Raw genomic sequence first — 20,444 nt, 5'->3', positions numbered from 1 at the left:
CTCTTTGACGCTTTCGGACCAATTGTGAGGCTCCATAGGCGTGGTTTTGACAGGTCGAGTGGAAGGGGGACAGAGCCGAGTTATAAAAAGAAGGTGTCGGAAACTGTAACGCTGCAGCAAAGCATCACTAGTACTCCGGGCCGTGTGAATATGTCAACATGATCAGAGGGGAGGGCGCAGGCAGCGCCGGGGAGGGCGGCCGGCAGCACCCGCCTCTCGGGGGGGGGGTGGGGGGGGGCTCTTGGGGGCCGCCTCCCCCCTAGCCCCAGCTCCCCGCGATGGCCGGCCCGGGTATTTCCGACGCGCTCTCCTCCGCCCGCCTGCCCCGGTAGGAGCTTCCCAAGCAGCGGCTGCTGGCAGCGCTGAAGAAGAGGCGAGGGCACGCTGGGAGTCGGGATGGGGGGGGGCTCCATGCATGATGGTGGGGGTCCGGCTCTGGGTGCCCCCCTCCTCAGCCGCACCGTACCCCAGCTCTGTCCCGGCCCACAGAGGGTGGGGGACGCACGGTGAGCTCCCCCCTCCCCGGAGCTCCGGACCCACCTCTGCCGGCCGCAGGGCCCACAGCGCTGCACGCCCATCCCCGCCGCGTCGCGGCTGCCTCCGGTCCCCGCAGCCACCGGGGTTGGTGTTCGTCATCCCCCCCCAACTCCCGTTGCCTCCACCTCCAGCGGGAGAGTTGGTTTCTTTAAATGAGACAGGACCTCTAGGCCGGGGGCCCTGATCTTTCCTTCCCCCCCCAAATCTGGGGGTGAGCTCTGGGGGGGTTGGGAGCCGGCCCGGGAAATGGCTCAACGGGTCCCCCCCCTCCCCGGCTCGGGGCTCGGCTCCGGCTGCCGCGGCCGCCGTTATTATTGTTGTGAGCGGCTACAGGCTGCAGCGAGGAGAACAGGGGCCGCAGCTCGGCTCAGCCCAGGGCCCGGCTGTTGCTAATCCATAGGGAAGGTTAAGGGGGAACGGCTGGAAAACGGGATTTTATTTCTTTCTTTTTGTATTACCCCTTTTTTCCCTTTCTTTCTTTGGCGCTGATGATTAAGGCCACTCGGCTGGCACCGGCGCCGAGAGGGTTACGCTCCCACACCCCTCCTCTTCCATGAGGTGCGCGGGGAGGAGACGGGAAGTGCGGCTTTCCCTGCGCCCGGGCCGGGGCAGGGCCGGGGCAGCGCCGGGCGGGGGGGCCCATCCGAGGGTTGCCCCCGTGCCCAGGCCCTCCTGGGGCCAGCCACCCCTCTGGGAAGGCATCACGCGTGGGGCTGCGCCGGCCCCACGGAAAGGGAAGAAAGAGCCAGGCAGGATCCGCTTGGGAAGTTTATGGGGGGGGGGGGAGTGGGTGAGGAGAGTGCAGAGGGGAATTGTGGCTGGGTGGGTGCGTGTCGTGAGAGCCGTGGGCATGGTGGGCACCGGGTGCCCAAGGGTGCCGGGAGGGATATCCCAGCGCTGGGAGGTGCCGAGTCATCTCCCCATCACTTCCTCCGCCTCTCTGGGGGTAGCTGTGGGATCTCCCGACACCCCCATCCTGCTTTAAAGAAGGGAAGCTAATCCTCCGGGAGCGGAGCGCCGGAGCCCGGCGCTGGCTGCGCGCAGATGGGAACGGAACCTCTAAAGTGATTAGCTCTTCTAACATTGCATTTTTGACGCACATGGTTAAGAGCGCTTGGCGCCAGCTTGGTGAAGTCCCTGTAGTAACCAGCGTCTAGGATCGCTTTGCATTCACCAAAATATCTCCCCTTTGGTCGAGGGTGGGGGTGGATGGAGAAGAGGAGGGAGGAAAGGAAGCGGGAGTAATGCGTTCAAAGAGGATGGGGGGGGGGAGAATCTGATGTGTTTCTCGAAGCCAGGAGCTTGGCTACCCGCGCGGCGCTCAGCTGCGCTGTGGAGCTAGCTATCAACCAAGGCAGCGAGTCTTTCCAACCTCTGCTCGGAACCGGTTCTCGGGCTCGGTAGGACCTCCCGAACCCTTATCCCTTCCCTGCAACAGAGCCCGCAACAAACGCCCGGCGGCTTCCAGAGCTTTGCCGCAATTTGCCTCAACCGGGCCCCAGGGACCAAGAGGTTCCCGACCAGGACAGTCGCAGCCGCTCCCAGCCCCGCCGCGCCCGTCCCACCGGTGCGCTCCCTCGGCGCCGCGGTAGAGGCCGGAGTCGCTGCCGCCCTCCGCGCCTCTTCCGCGCACCTTGAGCCGCGCTCGGCACCCACCCGCGGAGGAAAATAAAGTGATTTCCAATTTCAGCATCTGGCTAATGGCGTGCAAACTTCCGCCAGTTCCGAGTGACCTCCCCGACGAAGCCCCCTGGAGACTCGTATTATGAAGGGAGGCTGCACTAATCTAAGATCAAAAGCGGGAAGGTGCGAACAGTCTTTGTCTCCCTTCGGCCGCCTCATTCCCCCTTCTGTGTGTGATAAATCTACCCTGGCGCCGACTGCGCGCTGGATGATTAATTTGCAAGCAAACAAAGGGACCTGATGGCCAGCCATCTTAGTTAAATATTGGCCAGTGCTTCCAGCTACTTGTTAGCCGCCTCTTTGCCAGAAATAAAGACACGAGGCAAATAAATAAATAAATAAGGAGACCCGCAGAAATAGATGGCGAAGAGAAGTGGAAAGAGGGGATAAAGGAAAAAAAGATAAAAATAAATGAAAATAAGAATTAAGAGATCAATGCTGCCGATGGCAAAGGGCAGGGACCGGGGCGGAGGTGGGAATGGGGCTGGTCGCAGAGGCAGGGTGATAGCACGCTGAGATAGCCGGCTGCCCCGCGCCTCCCGGCCCGTCTGCAGGCTGGGCTTGCACCAAGGCCGACGCTATCTTGGCTCTTCAAAGAGGCATAAAAGGTCTCTGCTGTCTCCCCGGAGAGCGGCCAGGCCGGGGCTCTCTAATCTCGGAGCACAAGAGCTAAAGGCGGAGAGAGAGGGGGGGAGGCTCCCACCTTCCCCAGCTCCCCTGTCGCCAGCACCTCGCTGGGTTTTCCCTGGTTCAGTCCAGGCCGGAGGGAATGCGGAGTTGGCCAGACCATGGGCCTTTGGTGGTGGAGCGGCTGTGAGAGCCCCGCTTGCTCAGATTTCACCCTCCTAAGCAACTTTTAGCGTTTACACGAGAGCTCGGGGCGTGCAGCGAGCCTGCCCCGTGTGCGTGTGCTGGAGGTGTGGGAGGAGAGAGGCTCTGGCTCTCTCCCGGTGGCCTGAAGAGCCAGCTGGAGGAAAAGGAGGCAAGAGGAAAATAAAGGCAGCCCAGCTTTCGGAACCCACACGTCCTCTCCCAGGCCTGCGAGAGCAGCTCCGAGGCGTGTGTGCGTGCGTGGCTGGGCTGTGAAAGCTGTCCACGGCCTCTGTGTGTGTGTAAGTGGAGATGTTTGTGTGCGGGGTGTGCAACCGGGGAGGATTCGTGCTCCGGGGAACACCGCAAATCCCTGTTCCGACAGCAAACCCTGAGGTGTCCCTTGCACCAACTGCGTGTGCTGGGTGTCCTACCGATGAGAAGCCCTGGTGTGTGATGAGCAGGGCCAATGCACACAACACAAGTGTGGTTTTGCATCCTCCTTCTGCGTTTCCTTATCACGCTGCCTGTCTCCAGCATCCCCAGGGGCCCAGACCCATCCTTCCTGCCAGCCGCCACGTACCCTGCAGGATTCATCCCTCTGCTCCCTCCCTTTCCCCCGGCGACGCAGCCTCTGCTCCGGCTCCAACCCTTCGGAAGGCAACACCCCACCGTGGCTGCGCTGTGTTTATCCGAAGTGAAACGCAGCGGGCTGGTTTACTTTGGCAGGTTTGCAGTAAATACCGACTGAAGCACGGGGGGCATCTGGCGAGCGGCGATTACACGCTTCTTCCAAGGAAAACTTCCCCGCCCTGAGCAGGCCCTTCACCAGCCCAGCATAAGGTGTTAGTAAATGCGGGCCGTGTTGACACAGCTCCAACCCAGAGTGGCACTGCAGGCCACAGATGTAATGAAGCAGGTCCCTTAGGGAGCGAGTCTGTATACTTGGACTGTATAAACTGTTACGGACAGTGTGAGGGGGCTCACTACTCCAGTTCTTTGCACTTCCCTTTGCCAGAGCTCTTCTTCCAATTGACAGTCGAATCTCACAGAAAGTGTGGCCTGAAAACTGCAAAATAACCTGCCCGAGTCCAAAAATGCATTAGAAATAGCAAGAATAAGGAACCCCACATCTCTCTCTGAACAGGCTGGGCTCCATCGTGTCCAACCATAATCAAATGGGCTGTTCCCAAGTCTCCGAACAGAAGTAGGGGGAACAGGGAGGGTCAGGTCCTCTTCCCAGTGCAGCTGAGCTCAGGGATCTGCAGGACCAGGGGAAGCCCAGGACATGCCTTACACATGCCTTGTTGGAGCAGCAGTGGAAAAAGAGAGGAAAGCAGACTCTGAAGAGGTTTCTCACCCTCTGGCCCTCACTGGGATGTGATGAAAGGCTGCTCATGTGTCCAGCATGGCCCAGTTCAGTGTGAGCAGGGAGGCACTGGCCATGGCAGAGCTGATGTGGGGTCAGGCAGCACTGTTCCCCCAGACCAGAGTCACTTCAGCCCTTGGCTCCTTGCTCCTCCTGAGCCCTCCTGGCCTGGCCCAGCTCCTGCTGGAAGCCCAAATATCAGGGCTCCAAGGTTAAGATTTTGATTTTTAGCTCCCTTCACCAAACATCATGCAGGCTTGGATCACTGGCCCTGCCCTGGCTGCTCCCCTTTTCACAAGACCTGTGATCGATCACCTCGTCCCCATCCCCAGCCAGCTCTGATGCTCTTCAGTTGCTTCTACCAATGGGAAAAGAAAATAAAGGAGCACCCAGAGTCAGTTCCTGCAGCTTCCCCTTCACCTCCCAGTCAGGGCCTGCCTCACTAGCCCAAACACTTCAGGGCACAGCGATGTCTGGGGTTGGTCTTCCCTCTGCAGTTTGCCTCTCTTTTATCCTTTTCGAGCTGTTTTTGCACTACTCTGGTTTTCCTTGCCACAAAACATCATCCGCAGCACCCAGCAGCCCTTTCCAACCTCCCCCCCCCCCAGTTTTCTTGTTCTCACCAGTGTGTGGCTAGCAGAGGTGAAATGAAAGCTCCCTTCTTCACTCTCTTTACACCCATTTTTATGCTTCCACCAGCGTCGGCCGAGCAGAAACTGTACATAGAGTTCACTATTTGGATAAGAGTTTGATTTTCTTTTTAATAGCCAGGCATATACATACAGTTTGCTGCTCAGGAAGCAGCACACTAATTGTCGTTTCCTATAGTCAAACAGATCTATCTTTTCAATGCTGTCTTTGTGTGTCTGCATAACAGGGAGAAACAGGGCAGGAATTGGTACACTTATTCCATCATTTAAACACACACACACCACACCACCAGGACCGAGGAGGGACGGGTCCTCCCTCAGCAGCCCTCCGGATGCGGCATTGCTCCCCACCCCGACCCTTTTCCCCGCAGACCCCGTCGAACAAGGCACCGGAGTGCACCCGGTGAAGAAACCGATTTTATCTTCTTTGACCATCAACCGTGTTTTTAACAAGCCCAAACCGGAGCCTTTCCCATCTCCATCCCCGCCTCCCGGGGTCTGCTCTGCGTCCCCTGAGGCTGTGGAGTGGTGCTGGGGCGGTGCTGAGCACCGCCGGACTCACGGTACCAAGGGTCACAACGATGTCACCGGCTCACGGTAGACGCCGGGTTGCATCAGAGCAAGTAGGGGATCCAGGAGCCCCTTGGCACTGCCGCTGACACGCACTTTACTCCCCTTTTCTTCGAGATGCCACCAAGTCACCCGGTAATCGATTGATACCTCGGCCCCGGGGGGAGGTGGGGAGGGGGGACATGCCAGCTGTTGCAAAAGGACATGGTAAATCTAATAGGGGCTGCTGTCAATCGAGAAATGACAGAGAAGAAGAATCGGCTTCTTAAAGCCGGCTGAACTAACACTCATCATGTAGCCGCGGACACGTATTCTCCATCGCAGCCTGGTATCCATTACTATTTTCCTTACTAGGTTTCAGTTAAACAGAGCCATAACCCCCACACGCACACCCCAAGGCAGGAGACACATGAAAGAGAAGAAGAGGCAACGGACAACTGCTGCCTGGACGCGACGTTTGTTCCCAGACCCGAGCCCTCGACGCGCCCGAAAGGATCCACCGCGGCCCGGCTGAGTCGAACCGTGTTCCCATGGGATTGCCGGACCCCCGCCGGCATCGTCCCCTCCCCGGCAGCCTCTCTGCCTGCGGGACTTCAAAACCCGCTAACAGTGGATGTTCCCGGCGCATTTGGGTAGCGAGGAGCTCCGGCTCGCAGCCGTGGGGGACCCACGGGGTGACCGTGTCCCCAGTAATTTCATTTCACCCTTTGCCTTCTGAAACAGAGCCCAAACTATCCCCGGCGCAAAAAAACCCCAAAAAACAGAGGAAATCTACAAACCCCACCGATTTTACAGGGGAGGAGGGAAGCGCTTTATTTTTCCCAGTGCCTCAGTGAGGAGGTTTGGGAGCGGCTGGGACCGTGGTTTTTTTTTTTTCCCCTCCTCTACAGCCTCTCTGTATGTTTGACCCCTGGCATCTGCTTGCGCAGGGCGAGGGAAGGGCTTCACCCTCCCTGCCCTCACACGGGGGATGCAAAAGGCAGCCGAAATGTGTCCCCTCCGCCCTGGGAAAGTTTCGGGCTACGCTGAAGAAGTTGGCCGCTTTGGCTAGCCTGAAGGTGACACCCGACGTGCAGGGCAAGAGGCTGTGAGCTCCATGTGAGTGGCACTCCAGAAGAGGGTGTTGGAAGGGGAAAGCCCTCTCCTCCTTCCCTATCGCTCCCCAACTCTCCCTGTGGCGGCTTGCCCGGGCGGGGTGGGGGGATAGCGGATGCCAGCGGCTTCGGGGGCTCCGGTCCACCCCGCCGACAACTCCCTTCACGTCGAGGCACCAGCAATCCACTGCGCCGCACCAAACCCTTCTCTTCTCTACAACCACACAAGATGCAGCAAATCCCTCGGAGATCATTCCCGTGGGGAGCACAACAATATGAATATATTATTAATAATAAATAAAGAAGGGGGGGAAGGGGGAGGGCTCTTCTCTGTCTTTAGGGCGCGGGAGGTTTTTGCAGCGCTGTTGTATTTCAGTTTAGTATTTTGAACAAACTTTAGATTGATTTCCGGAAAGCGCAAACGCGCACACATGGGAAAGTGAAAAAACCGGTCCTTCGAGGTCATCTGAGAAGGGGAGATGGGATCTGTTATTCCCCCCCCCCCCCCCCCCCCGAAAAAAATAGGAGTAACAGAAGGGGAAAGATCCCATGTTTTTATAGTTTAAAAGTACTTTGAATTATTTGCTTTTAATGGCACACGTGGCTGCAGAAAAGACAGGCTCTGCTTTCGATCTTGCACTTGCTCCTCGCTTTTCTATACATATGTACGTGTGTGTACACACATCCATAAGCTTTCCAGCCCCCACTTTCATAGCCAGGTTTCTCTCTCCCAGTCCTCCCCAACCCTTTTCCCCTGGACCAAAACCAAGTCCCAGGCCACTCTTGCTCCTGCTGTAATTACTCTTCTGCTGGGATTCAGAAATCCGGGCAGAGCCGACTTCTGCCGCAGCGTTTTTCTGGAGCAGCAGGAGTGTTGTGAGAATTTATTAAACCCAGATGATGCGGGAGTTGGGGCAGACGGAAAAGATTTCCAATTAAAGCCGAGCGGAGCAGAATAGAGCCAAGCTTCGCCTTGCAGGTGTAAACAATATTTGTGCCGCTCTCGCTCCGCTTCCTGGAGGGGATCTTTCCCCGTCCTGTGACGGGGATTAGAGGGGAAAGGTTTGGGGTTCTGCTGGATAACCGCCAGGCTCGCCCCTGCCCGACGCCGGGCTCCGCGATGCAGAGCGGAGCATCCTTCCCCGCGGTCGATGCTTGCCTGAGCGGCTCGGTGCCTGCAGTAGCCCCCAAAGCCACCGGTAGTCACCGCCGACCCCTGTTATATCCCTGCTCACCTGTAGCAGCAGCCGCTTCTTTAATGGCATGGGCTGAAAGGGAAGCTAAAAAAACTCACAAGCGGGCTCGGAAAAACGGCGGAAGAAATTATTTCAGTTAGAAGGAAGATGGGATGCTGGAACAAAGTAGACGGGGAGCCGGGGCATCACTTCTTGATCCCTTGGATAAGAAAGGGAATGAGCTCCCGGCGAGCAGAGCCACTTTCTCCCCAGTTTGGGACCAGTTCTTGGGTGGTTTGGGGGCTTAAACGCAGCCGGGAAAGTGATTCCCGGTTCATCAAGTGCATTCAGGCTCCCAAATCACCTCGGGGGTCCTGAGGGTCACCCCATCATAACAACTTTTTCCTCTTTGGAGTGCGGCTTGACACACGCTTAGAGTTTCTGAGGTTACAGTCTAAATACGGGAGAAAAGCATTAATGAACGTTTAATCCGTGTTTTCTTTAAACACCATTAGGACAATTGTCCGGATCCCAGGCCAGAGTAAAATGCTGTTCAGTGGAGACAGGAAGGCGACGGGCTGGAGGGAGAAGGGGGGATTTTAAGAGCGAATAAATGGGTGCACCGTGTATGGAGCTCACCTTCTGTAAAGACAAGGCGTGATTAATGCCCGCCACTTGTGGAGCCGTTTGCCTCTGCGCTGGCGCGGGCTGCAGAAGCAGCACGAATCCTGTTGCTCTTCCCCCCGACAGCAAAGCGAGCAGAGCGTATTGTGAAAGACTCTGAGCGCTGGGACGGGGGTGGGAGAGGGGAGTAAGTGGGAAAAAATAGGAAAGAAAATACAAGACAAGCCAGTCCCAAGAGCTGAAGTGGGCAGAGTATTACATGTACAAACATCCAAACAAGATTGGAGCAGTACAAAGCGTCGGAAAATCCAGAGCAGCCACATGAAAAGAGAAGTTAAGTAGGAAGTGGTGTAAAAGTGTTGTCATTTATTTTGCCCTCCCTTACAGATGTTCTGCATAAAGCCGTATCTTAACGAGAGAAGGGAGGGAGGGAGCAGAAGCCGGGTGAGCCAGGGGGGTCCCCGCGGAAGGCCGGGCTCACCCCGCGGAGCGCTCCGCGGGCTCCGGCCACGGGATGGCGCCGGCTCTCACCTGCCGAAGCTCAGCTCACCTGAGTGGCCCCGCTCCCCCAGGCTCTCCCGGGGCGGCCCCAGCCCTGCTTAACCCTGGGGATGTGGAGGGGGGAAAGGCTCGGGCGCCCGGAGCAGGGCAGCGGCTGGAGCAGCGGCACCGCTCATCTCCACGAATGGCAATAAAAGAGCTATTAGAAGTGACAGCCAAGCGTTTATGGGCTGAGAGACAATGCGTGCCACGGCGGAGAGCATCCCTGCCTCCTCCACCCGCGAACCGCGGGTGACGCAGAGTAACCGGTCTCTGGGGTGGGTGGTGGGGAAAAGGGGGGGAAGGAGACCGGTGGAGATCAGATCCAGGCGGTGGGAGTCTGACCGTCGGAGTTAGAAGCGCTGGAGGCAAGCAAAGCTGACCGGGGGACAGGAATAACGCGGGGAGGCGAAAGAAGCGCTAAACCGAGCTTAAGGAGAGGGAAGGGAAAGGTCCAGTCTTATAAACCAGCTAGACCGAAATTATTCACTACCACCCCTGTTACATTTAAGGCTGGGGGAAGCTGTGCGAGATCTAATATTTCAGGTGACATAAGAAGGGAGCAAGCACCCTGCCAAAAGCGCCTCTCGTCCCGCAGCGCCTCCTCCCCCGAAATACAGTGACACCTCCCAAAAAGACCCTCCAAACCCTCAAGGAAATAAATCCAAAGTCGGGTCTCACTGTCACCCGCCAGCAAAGGGGGTGAGGGTGAGAAATAAATCGCTTTTCATGAGTCCTGCTCATCCTGGTATTACTGGGGAAGGAACCGGTGGCCCCGGAGCTCCTTCCCGGGGCAGGTGCCCCCTCCCTCGGCACAAAGCCCCAAATCCCACCCCTCAGCAAAGCGCTGAGGACAGTAGCTAGGTTTAAGTACAGAAAAGAGCCTGTTTGCTTCTTTATTAGTGTCGAGCCTACTCTAATTACGAGAAAACGCTGCTCTCGGGCTAAAACGACGCGTTGTCTTATGCTTGTAAAATGCATCTCAAGTAATTCTTCTCTGTCTATAAAATACGGAGGGGTAAGGGGGGGGATATAAATAAACCGCTGTCCATTTGTTTAATGCTGTTTTAGCCAAATTGACTGGCCGGATTGGAATTCGACATAAAAGCTTTAGTTTGCAAAACATCCGCACTGTAACGTCTGGGAGACAGGACTTGAGCTCCAGCGCGACGGGCACGTTAACTGCATTAAAACCCCTCCATACATTCTCTAGCTTTTGTTTTTCTTTCCCTTTTGCAGCACATCCACCCGCTCTCCTCCCCGCCTCCGGGCGCCCGCGCCTGTTTTTCTGCAAATGAAGTATTTTACGTGATCGATGGAAGGAGTCATTTGGCCCATAATTAGGTCAATAAAATCAATGTTTATTCCTCTGATGGCCTGAAAGCTAATAAATTCCTCTTTTATATTCGCTCCCTCCGAAGATTGGAAACGAGCTCCCCCAGCCCCAGCCACGGCGCAGTGGAGCTGAGAGGGGTGGCAGCCTCGGCCGGCCGGGATCGGATCGCTCCTCTGACCGGGGAGTCCCGCTCCCAGCCTTGCACCATCCCAGTCTCTCCCTCCCAAAAACACCCGAGATTTATCCTCCAGATAAAAGGTTTATCCCACTCCTATTTATGGCCCGCTCCCATTTATGTTCAACATGAAACATTTCGCAGCGAATACAGATTTAGTCCGCCCCCATATCACAACCCCCCTCCTATCTCGCAGATAACTTCATTTCACTTGATTCCCCTTGGAGCCCCTGATAAACCCCGCCAGATCTTTTCATGAGCACCCAGGGAGGGCCTTGGAGAAATCCTATTAGAGTTGGAGAAAGTAAAGCGCTTTTTTTTGGGACAAAAACAGAGCGACATTTGTATTTTGCGCGCAGTAATAGCGAGGCAAAAGCATTCAGGTCCTAATCAGATCAATATAGAGACACAAATCTTTGCAAAGGTTTAACAGTTTACAGTGGGTTCCAGACCTTTGACATACATTGCGGATTAATTGGGCACTGTCAAGAGGGGGGAAGAGGAGGTGGGATTCCAGTTAATTAGTCGAGAAATGAATGAAAACTAAACATTATCGGAATTGTCTGCGGGTCCCGGTTTGTTAGTGGGGATTTGGGGATCAGCTTTTGTGAGCCGTAAATTGGATCTGAGTAGCGTGGTGCTGTCTTACACTGCCGTTTTGTGAACTGGCGACAGCTCGAGTCCATGGGAAAACTTAAAGGGAACCTGGAGCCGGTCACAGAGCCTCATTATCTCATGTCGGATACCATCTTTCGGGGAGAGCTTTTAATCAGCTGTGGCACACAATCCTCCCCTCGCAACCTGGGCAAACCACAGCACCTTCCCTTCACTCCGCCCTGCAGACGCCAGCCCAAAAGAGAGAGAGAAATAATGATAGACACCCCCCCTTCTCAAGTGGGTGAAACTGTCCTATGAGCTGGGAGGCGGCGGCGGAGACCTCGGGCACCCCCGGAACCATAGGACTCCCCCGAGCAGGGTTTGCGCGATGCGCGGTTGGTCCCCCGTCGGACACGTGGGGCTTCACCCGTGCTTGTGTTTCAAAGGCCGGGTCTCCCCAAAGGCTCTGCCATTCCCTAAAGCGCAGGGAAGGAGCCGGGCCAGTGTCTGGAGGGATTTCTCTCCCCAGAGCTGGATGCTGCCCACCCGTCGAGCAGCCTCGGCCGCCGCTCCCAGCCCACCCCGCCGCAAGCCCGGCACCGCCGTCTGGTTTCTCCTTTTGCCCGGCCTGTTTTCCTTAAGGAAGTCACGGCTTGTCACCCGCGGCCTTCCCGGTCCCCGCGGCCAGGATCGGGGCTCCCCGGGCCGGGTAGGGCGGGCAGGCACCGAGCCCCGAGGGCCCAGGGGTGCGGAGTCCTGCCAGGCTGTCACCCGGCTGGAGGAAGGGAGTTTGCTCTCGGCAAGAATTCCCAGGCGCTCTTTCTTCCCTCCCTCCCTCCGCCGTCTGCCCTGAAGGATCGGGCTGGCAGGAAGCGGGGAGAAGGAAAAAAAGAGATGGGAAGGAGAGAGGGATCTGGCAGTACCTTCCCTCCAGCCGCACGAGAGGACTCCTTATGGAGGGAAAAACCTTCGGCCATGAAAGCAAACGTTAATCCTCGCCATGCCGGTACCCTGAGCACGGGGTTTCGGGAGGCTGCAGCCACACGCCGGGGTCCCCCGGTTCAATTCGAGAGCCCGTCCGGGATGGAGCAGAGAGGGGGAGCCCTCAGCCCGCAGGAATTCACAACTGGGACTGGGGGGGCTCCCCCTGTATTCTCCCCATCCCGAGCCGCTCAGTGTGCTCTCAGCTCGGGGAACGCAAAATGAGGGGATTCTAGGAAGATCTATCAGCGGGTCGGTCCATGTCACAGGCGCCGGCTACCTAGCAGGAACGGGCTGGAAGGCACCGGAGAGCGGGGGTCTGGCAGACAGGGAGGAAATGGTTATGGGAGGACTGCGGGGCCCGGTACCCCATCATCTCCCGGGGTTGGGAGAGTCCGAGGGACCGACACACGGGCCGTTCACATCGGTAAAATCCGCTGCACCTCGGTGCTGCAGTTACCAGCGGGACCAGACGGTGATCACTCTCTGGCACGCCTCACCCCTCCTCAGGGGCTGAGCAGCAATGGGCCCTGGGGACGCGAACCAGCCGCCGGGGCTGGGACAGCCTCTCCGGGTGCTGCTACCGTCCTCCTGGCCAGCAAACAGGCCTCCCGAGTCAAGCCTCCGTCGTCCCGCTAACCCGGCACTGAGCCTGACAGAAACGGGTGGCAGCTCGCCGGGGGGCTGCGCCGGGCATCCCATCCGGTACAGGGGCAGAAAGAAACCCCTCTCGGGGTGGAGGAAGGGGAAAATGGCTGGGAGAGGATGCTCCGCAAAAAGAGCGCATCCCTTCACTCTTCACACCTCCCGCGGGAGGCGGCGCAGAGCCACCGGCGGACCCGCCGACAACCCAGCCCAGGCCGGAGCATCTTCCGGCCAGCAAGCGGGCGTGCTCAAGATCAACCCTGCTAACAAGCCCGTTGTCCTCTTCACCCCACCCCCGCGTGTGAAACATTGTCATTAGGCGTCTAATATCCCCATCGCTTCCAGGGGGGAATGGGAAGAGGCTGCTCGAAAAAAAAACACAGACAAAAGAAAGTGTGTGAACTCCCAGCACCCGTATGCACTGCACAATGCAAAGCGGGTTAATATCAGTTAGCAGTTCTGCAGTGACCTGTAAAGTTGCCTCCCTGGAAAGATTCTTGATGTATTACTTAACATGGCTACACAGTTATCTGTCTCGGCATTAATGCGTCCATTAAATCACTGTTGAGTAGCATCAACCTACTCCCGAGTCTTTTCGTCCCCTGGGAATATGGTTTCTAAACAGGATCAAACATGTGATGCTGACAAGTCATGAGATAAGTTATAATTAATTAGAGTTTGCTACATCCACAGAATGGGTACTTGGGGGAGTGGGGATGGACCGGGCCATTAAGGACTTCAGCCGGGAGGGAGGATCTATAATATTGAGTTGGAAAACAAGAAGAAGTAATAATCAAAGGTGGCCGAAGAAAACTGCAAACCTTTAGCTTTCAGAACTCAGTCAAGATTAAAGTTGTTCTTGATGGGAAACACACCATCCCCTTCTTAATGAAAACCATGAGGAGACTGATGCTGGGGATGGCGTCTTAAAGAGGGAGAGAAAGGCTTCACTCCAGGTTCGAGGACAAAAAGCCAACATCACAGTTTACAAGGGGAAAGAAGAGGAAAGGAAGGAGTTGGGTGAAGGGACCCGCCTCCCCTGTCTGAGCAGGGAAACCGCATCCAGAGGTCACGTCCCCACCCGACACGCACTTTGGGGTCGTTTCGCAGATGTTCCCCTGATTCAGAGAGGCCTGTAGCATCCCCCCTGCCTGCCCCAGAGCGCCCTGGAAGCTGCCGAAACCCTTCTTCCCCTGGCAGACAAATGGCCCCTCTTGCCCTGGGCTGGGGCCAGCCTCCAGCCCTCCCCCTTGCCCTCTCTCTGCTGGGAATGGCAGTTAAAAATCAGACTGCAAACAAGTGGATTTTGGTCTGGGCTGCAATGGCTCTTATTTGCTTTGCTTTAACAAACACCTGGGGCGGGGGGGGGGGAAGTTTACTTTCAAGCTGGCTGTAAAAGCCCCACACGGGAGGGGAAAGACAGAGGATGGGGTTACCCGGCGGCATGGGGTGTCTTTTCATGCCCTTTGCGAGTCACAGCGATGGCTGGGTTTATTTGATTGCTTTCTGCAGTAAATGGGAGCCCTTCAGGTGAGAAGATGCTGGAAGGGTGGAATGACAGCACAGATTTACACCTGTCCTTCCAGCTTACTCTGACAAGCCCTGTAGCCTACAGAAATGACCAGTGGTGCCGGGTAGTCTGGAGAAGCCAGCAGGTTCACTCTGCCTTTTTTTGTGTTGTTTTTCTCTCTGTCCACACCCCCTGCACTTCTTACTCCCTTCCTCCTTTTTCTTATGGCACAACATGAACCACAGAGAGATCACCCCATCGATAAGCTCCCCTCAGCCACCTTCTGCCTCAGGAAGACAAATATCACAGCCAATACCACTGAGCCCCTTCTTGGTACCTCCTTGATTGTGCAGGGTCCCCAAGCTCTGCAGCCACCACACAACAGCCTCCTGCTATATCACTGGCTTCCTCCAGTTCTCAGCCATACCCTCTGAGCCAAGAAGGCAGAGGGGAGATAACCCGCCGTATGTCCTGTCCCCCACCAACCATCCCACCTCGATGACAGAGGCTGTCCAGATGCCTCTGGAATGTGGCCGGACCTGGCTGCCATCTTCATCTGTGGAGAGGACGAAGGCTGCATTCCCCATCTCCCAACCCAAGGGCCTGTTGCCACCTCCTAGTGCCTGCTGAAAGCTCTCCTCAAAGCCAGCTCTCAAGTGTGGCGTCTGGTGGAGCCAGGACCACTCAAGCCCTACATTCAGCACTCCTGGACAAAGGGCTGGCTGCAGCCATTCAGGCTGAAGGCACAGGGGCTGTTGCTGAGGGTCCCATCCCCTCTGTAGAGAGGGGTGGAATGAGTTTTGTTTGCTCACAAGATGTTTTCCTAGCCAAAAGTCTTGTGAGCAAACAATGCAGCCCAACATCTCACCATCCAACCTCATGCAAATAGCAGTTAACAGGACCTTTGGATGCTTTCTTCCACCATGGGTTCTTAAGTTATATTCACAGAGACAAGTAGAAAAGTCACATGATGTGGCAGCATGTAACTGAGGTCTCCTGATGGGTCTCACATGCCCATGTCAGATGCCCACATTAATAGAACAGAGCTTCTGGGCAGCAAAGTGCTCAGACATGGGATTCACATGGCATAGAATGCCACACACAGAAGAAATACCAGGTCCTAAGCTGCTCTAAACGCCTTCATCTGAAGTTTGATAGGTGCCATATTCTGCCTGGGATCTCTAGCTTCAGTCCCACCCCTGCAATAGGCAATGGAGCCAAAGTCAACCCTTCAACCCCAGAGAAGGTGTTTCATCTCCCCGTGCCTACTCTTGGGCTCATTCCAGTGATGATTTCCCAATGACACAAAGTCAAACGGTTTCAACAGAAAAGACTGGGAATGTCTCACAGGAGGACTCTTGCCTCCCTGGGGCTAGGAAAGTATAGAGAACCTGACCCAAATGAGGCAAGAATGGGGATTTGCAAACAGGTCCCTCTGCTCATGGCAACAGCCCTAAGCACTGGGCTGGGGTTATAGCCAGAGGCAAGCACTCGAGATTCCTCTAACATCTTTGGGAACATCTAAGGGTTCGGCACTTCTGACAATCTCTTAAGGCTTCTTCAGATGCCTGGAGATATATTTCACAGCTTGCTTCCTCTTAACAGCAGAGTTTCAAAGTCTTTGGCCAGAAAAATAGGCAACTTCAGAGTGCCTTCTCTATGATAATTAAGATTAATAACTCACCATTTCACCTATGATGCACCCCTATGATTGCACAGTAATCATGAGATGAGTATCTGCCGTGCTTCACAGTGAAGAAGATGGATAAGGATATAACAAAGAGGTATGGGGTGGAGAGTTAAACACTTTATAGCCTAGAAGGAGCAGGGGTGCCTCTCCCTCCTGCATTCCCCTTTGGAGGCTGAAGCTTACTGGGACGATTCTGCAATGAATATATTGCAGGCAGCAATGAGGCCTAGGATGTCTTTTGGAAACTTAAGAAATAAAAGGTTTGAGTTGATTTTTGCTTTCCCATTCCATGTTTTTGGATACAATTTTTGCAGGCTAGTTACAATGAACACAACCAAGGCAAGAGTCAATGACCTGATAACAGCGGCAGCAGAGCAGCACGGAGCAAGGATGCGCCTGTTTTCTCATCTGAATGTGGATACTTCAGCTCAGCAATTTGCATGTGACCACTCTGGAGAGTAAAGGCCTTTCAGGGAAGAGGCAGAGATGCTATTTGGGATTGGCAAGGGGAAGGAGAGGATGGAATACAATATTATTCTGAAGAGCCTCTTTCCCAGCCGCTTGAGTTGAGAGGGTGACCTTTAAAGGGAGGCATCAATCCAGGTGCATGACCATGCAGGGTTAGACACTGCAATGGATCTCCTCCATGGAGGAACTTACTCAGCTGTTGCTGGCCAGAATTTCAGACAGAGGGTGCATTACATCTGTGTTTGGTGATCTCAGATCGACCACAAAGTCAAGTTCAAGGTCTTGTCCTCATCGTTTTAAATGATCTGGACTTTGTCTCTCAGAGAAACCACTTCCCCTCCTGTACTCCCGGATCACTGAAGGCACTGGAGTTTATACCAGGAGGAGTTTATGAAGGAGGGAGTGCTGACAGCAGGCTTTGCTCAATGAGAGACCCTTTGCAGGACAACCTGCTTCTCACCTCCATTTACCAAAGTCTGGATGTGGTTACCTCCTGGTGGAGATCCGCATTGTTTTCCAACAAGGGTATCCCAGATGGGAAAGCATGCACATTCTGCCCTGCTGCCCTATCAGGTTCCAAAGATAATGGATTTCCTTCCTATTACTGCTCCCCTTCTGCAGAGCATACACAACACATCCCAAGCATCTCAGAAGCGTTGGGTTTGTGGCATCTCTCCGAGACAGAGCCTATCTCCATGACCACATCTGGGAAGTCTGCATGTGTTCAGCCTAGACATAATTTCCAGGCACGGAAAAGGGTGTGCTGAGAAACCTCAGACCTCTAAGCCTGCTCAAGACCTGCCACAATCCATTTGCCCAGCCAAAGAAGCCCTGAAGATGGAGCACATGGCTGAGAAACGTCAGATTTGGAGGAAGGACATCCAGAAGACACTTCCTAATGTGCAGTTTTTCTTGCATGACACACAGGGTCACTCTCGTCAACAAATATCCCATTTTAATATTGCATTAAACTTTCATGGTGTACTTTGAGTCCATGATACAGGCACAGTCAACAAACCTAAAAATCAATTAATCAGTCCCCAAGCGAATACCCACTGAGAGAAAGAAAGGCTCCCATTAATTTCTCCAGACTTCAGGTCAAGCCCTAAATGTATAAAGATCAAAAGACCTGGAGATTAGCATTGAGCAAAGTCATCAGCAGTGGGATTTCCAAGGGTCACACTCAGCCCCTTGCAAGTACATGGGCAAAAAATTATTGACCCAAGATTTTTCAATTCCCTTTTATTCCCAAAGAGGTCAACTCCTGATTTTGTTGTTTGCTTTAAAGAAAGGAGACGGTGAAAGAAACTGTTTGCACTTTGCACCACAAGTGATAGTTTTCCTAAGGGTGTGTGCATGCCTTACACACACACACATATCCACACACACACACACACACACATCACTCCTAAGCTCCTGGGAAGGATGAGTGACAGCCAAATTGCCTTGCAGCCTCTTTGCACATCTCCCCTGCCAGGCTTGCGCCCAGAACAGGTGGCTTTCGCACCTAGCACATATTTCTCCTGGCTGAGTATTAACAGTGAAATCAAATCCTTTCCTTTGACCTAGGAATTTTGATGGGAAAGAGAAGGGTGCCTTGTTCGAGGGGGGTGTGGCACTTCTTTCCACAGGAACATTTGTCATTTCTCTGCTGAAAAAAGAGAGCAATAACCCATACCCCGTGCCTGTTATTATCTCGTGAATTCAAAGGTGTCTCATTTTTAATGGGCCCTTAGCAATCACGCAGGCACCTCATCATTTACCAGCCTGCACTGACATCTTCCTTGATGCAGGAAGCTCCTAAATGGCACTTCTAAAAGAGGCTTCAGCAAAATGAGCCGTGAGGGGTCTTGTAGCTCTTTCTATAGTTAAGCAAAAGGAAGACCTGAGGCATGCTTTTTAAGCCTTTGAGCAGGAGTGACAATATCAGACACCCTACATTCTCCTCTTTCCAATCTATCTCCTATGCTAGGCAGAGCATTGAGGGATGAAAATCGACCTCCAAGGGCCACATCTCCCTCTTCAGCAAGAGCAAGAGTGATAAGACATAGCAGTGTGGGCAAGAGAGCCCTGCTCCCACCTCTGTCCCATATCCTGCAACCACAGCGGAGCCAGCACGGTGCAGAGATGCCCCTTGCACAGGCAGAACTGACCCAAATTACTTCCCCTTCCTCCCAAAGCAAAGCAGAAACGAAGGGGTGAATCACAGCTTTGACCTACAATTTGAAGCCTGCCTTTTTCCCAGGGCTGTAAGGAAATCTCATGTTAAATCCATAACTGAGTCCTAAGGGAGACAGGCAAAACATCCTCTGACACAGCTGACCTCCTTTCTCTCCCTCTCTCTCAATCTGAGAAGATATTTTCCAAGGAAATAAGCCAAAATTTCAGCTTAGGAAAATGAGCAGAGCTTGGCTGGGTTGGGAAGATTGAGCTGACTTCGGCCAGGCAGGCACTGCCTCCTAACCTGCTCCTATGCAAATCCCACCACCACCAGTCTCACTTGCCTCCTGGTAGCCAGGTTTATGCAAATACAGTCTTGCCACAAATCCATTTGCAATGGCCTTAAACGACAACAGCTGATTTTGATGCTTGCAACAGTAAATCTTGCATTTCCCCCTCAGAGGGTTTGGCAACATGATGTTGATTTTCTTCTCCAAACCTTGCCTGGCAAAGGTTTCCCTATCTCATAGCCTCATGCAAGCAAAACGCTCTGTAATTACCTTGCCCAAAGTCTTTCATTCAAGTGCCTTCAAGGACTTTGAAGCATGAAGGATTTTGACTCGGCAGCCCCTGAGGCAAAAGCCCAAGGATTACTTTGCCCAATTTACTTATGAGTAAACTGAGGCACAGCAGAGAGGAACCTCTAATTTTCACGAGTCTGTTCATTCAGGGTTCCTCCTTTTCCACACTCCCAACTCAAAAATGCCCTCAAGGCTTCAGTATTCAGGCCTGCTGAGCAGCCAAATATTTGACAGAAGGACTGTGCAGCGCTCCAGAAAGTCAACTCCATCATCTTCCAAACCACCCACTCAGAAAGAAATCAGGGCATCCAAAACTGGTGGTTTGTTACACTCAGCTGATAATAGGGTGTGTTATTAATGAGTCCCAAATCTCAACCTTTCTGCACTTTCATTGTAGAGATATCTAGATGGGGAAACAGGAAAACAGGTAATATCTTCCCCCTCTTCTGCCTGAGAGCTCAGTGTGTGGGCAAAGGGTGGGAGGAAGGGAGGTATCTTCCAAACAGCTTCACATGAGGCTCAGTGCCTGCGCTTGCCAGGAGACACCTCTGTTGCAAGAAGCACGTAGAGCCATGAGCACCAGAACAGAACAAGCATGCCCTGGTTTTCAGCACATCTGCACCCGTTGCCCACTTTCAGTTACATTAAGGCTGAGGTATGAACTCATCATCCCTTGTTTGTCCCCAGGGATTCTGCACAAGGGATGGACCCTGTGTTAAGTGGTTTCTCCAGTGTCCACTAATGTGTAGGCACCAGTGACAGCTATATCACCAAGCAACTGTCCCCAGTGGAGAGCCTCAGGTCCAGAAGTGAATGCTTGCTACAACACGCACTGCTTTAGTGGGAATCACTGGTGGTCTCCTCTATCCTACTATTCCTCTTTCCCTCTACCTCCTCCTCTTATCCCACTAAAAGTTTTAGGAAACTTTCACCCTTTGGTCAACTTTGACTGAAACCAACATTTGCATTCAAAAGGTAGTAGGGGAAGGGGATGGAGGGAAAAGGTAAAGCTACTAAAACCTGCTTTTCCTAGCAACTGTCTGAAGAAAAAGGAATAACTGTGTATTATCCACATGCAGCCAGAGAAGAAGTCACAGGAAAGAATCCATCAGAGGGAAAGGAGATTCAGATATTCAAGAAAGAGATTTCCAAGCTGACTTATGATTTTTCCTCTGTGATCTTATTGCAGCAGGCACTGTGCAAACACACAGTGAGAGACAATTTCCTGCACTAGATATATTAAAATCTA

The sequence above is a fragment of the Melopsittacus undulatus genome, chromosome 12, assembly GCF_012275295.1.
Source record: "Melopsittacus undulatus isolate bMelUnd1 chromosome 12, bMelUnd1.mat.Z, whole genome shotgun sequence".
Classification (NCBI taxonomy): Eukaryota; Metazoa; Chordata; class Aves; order Psittaciformes; family Psittaculidae; genus Melopsittacus; species Melopsittacus undulatus.
This window is presented reverse-complemented; position numbering follows the sequence as displayed.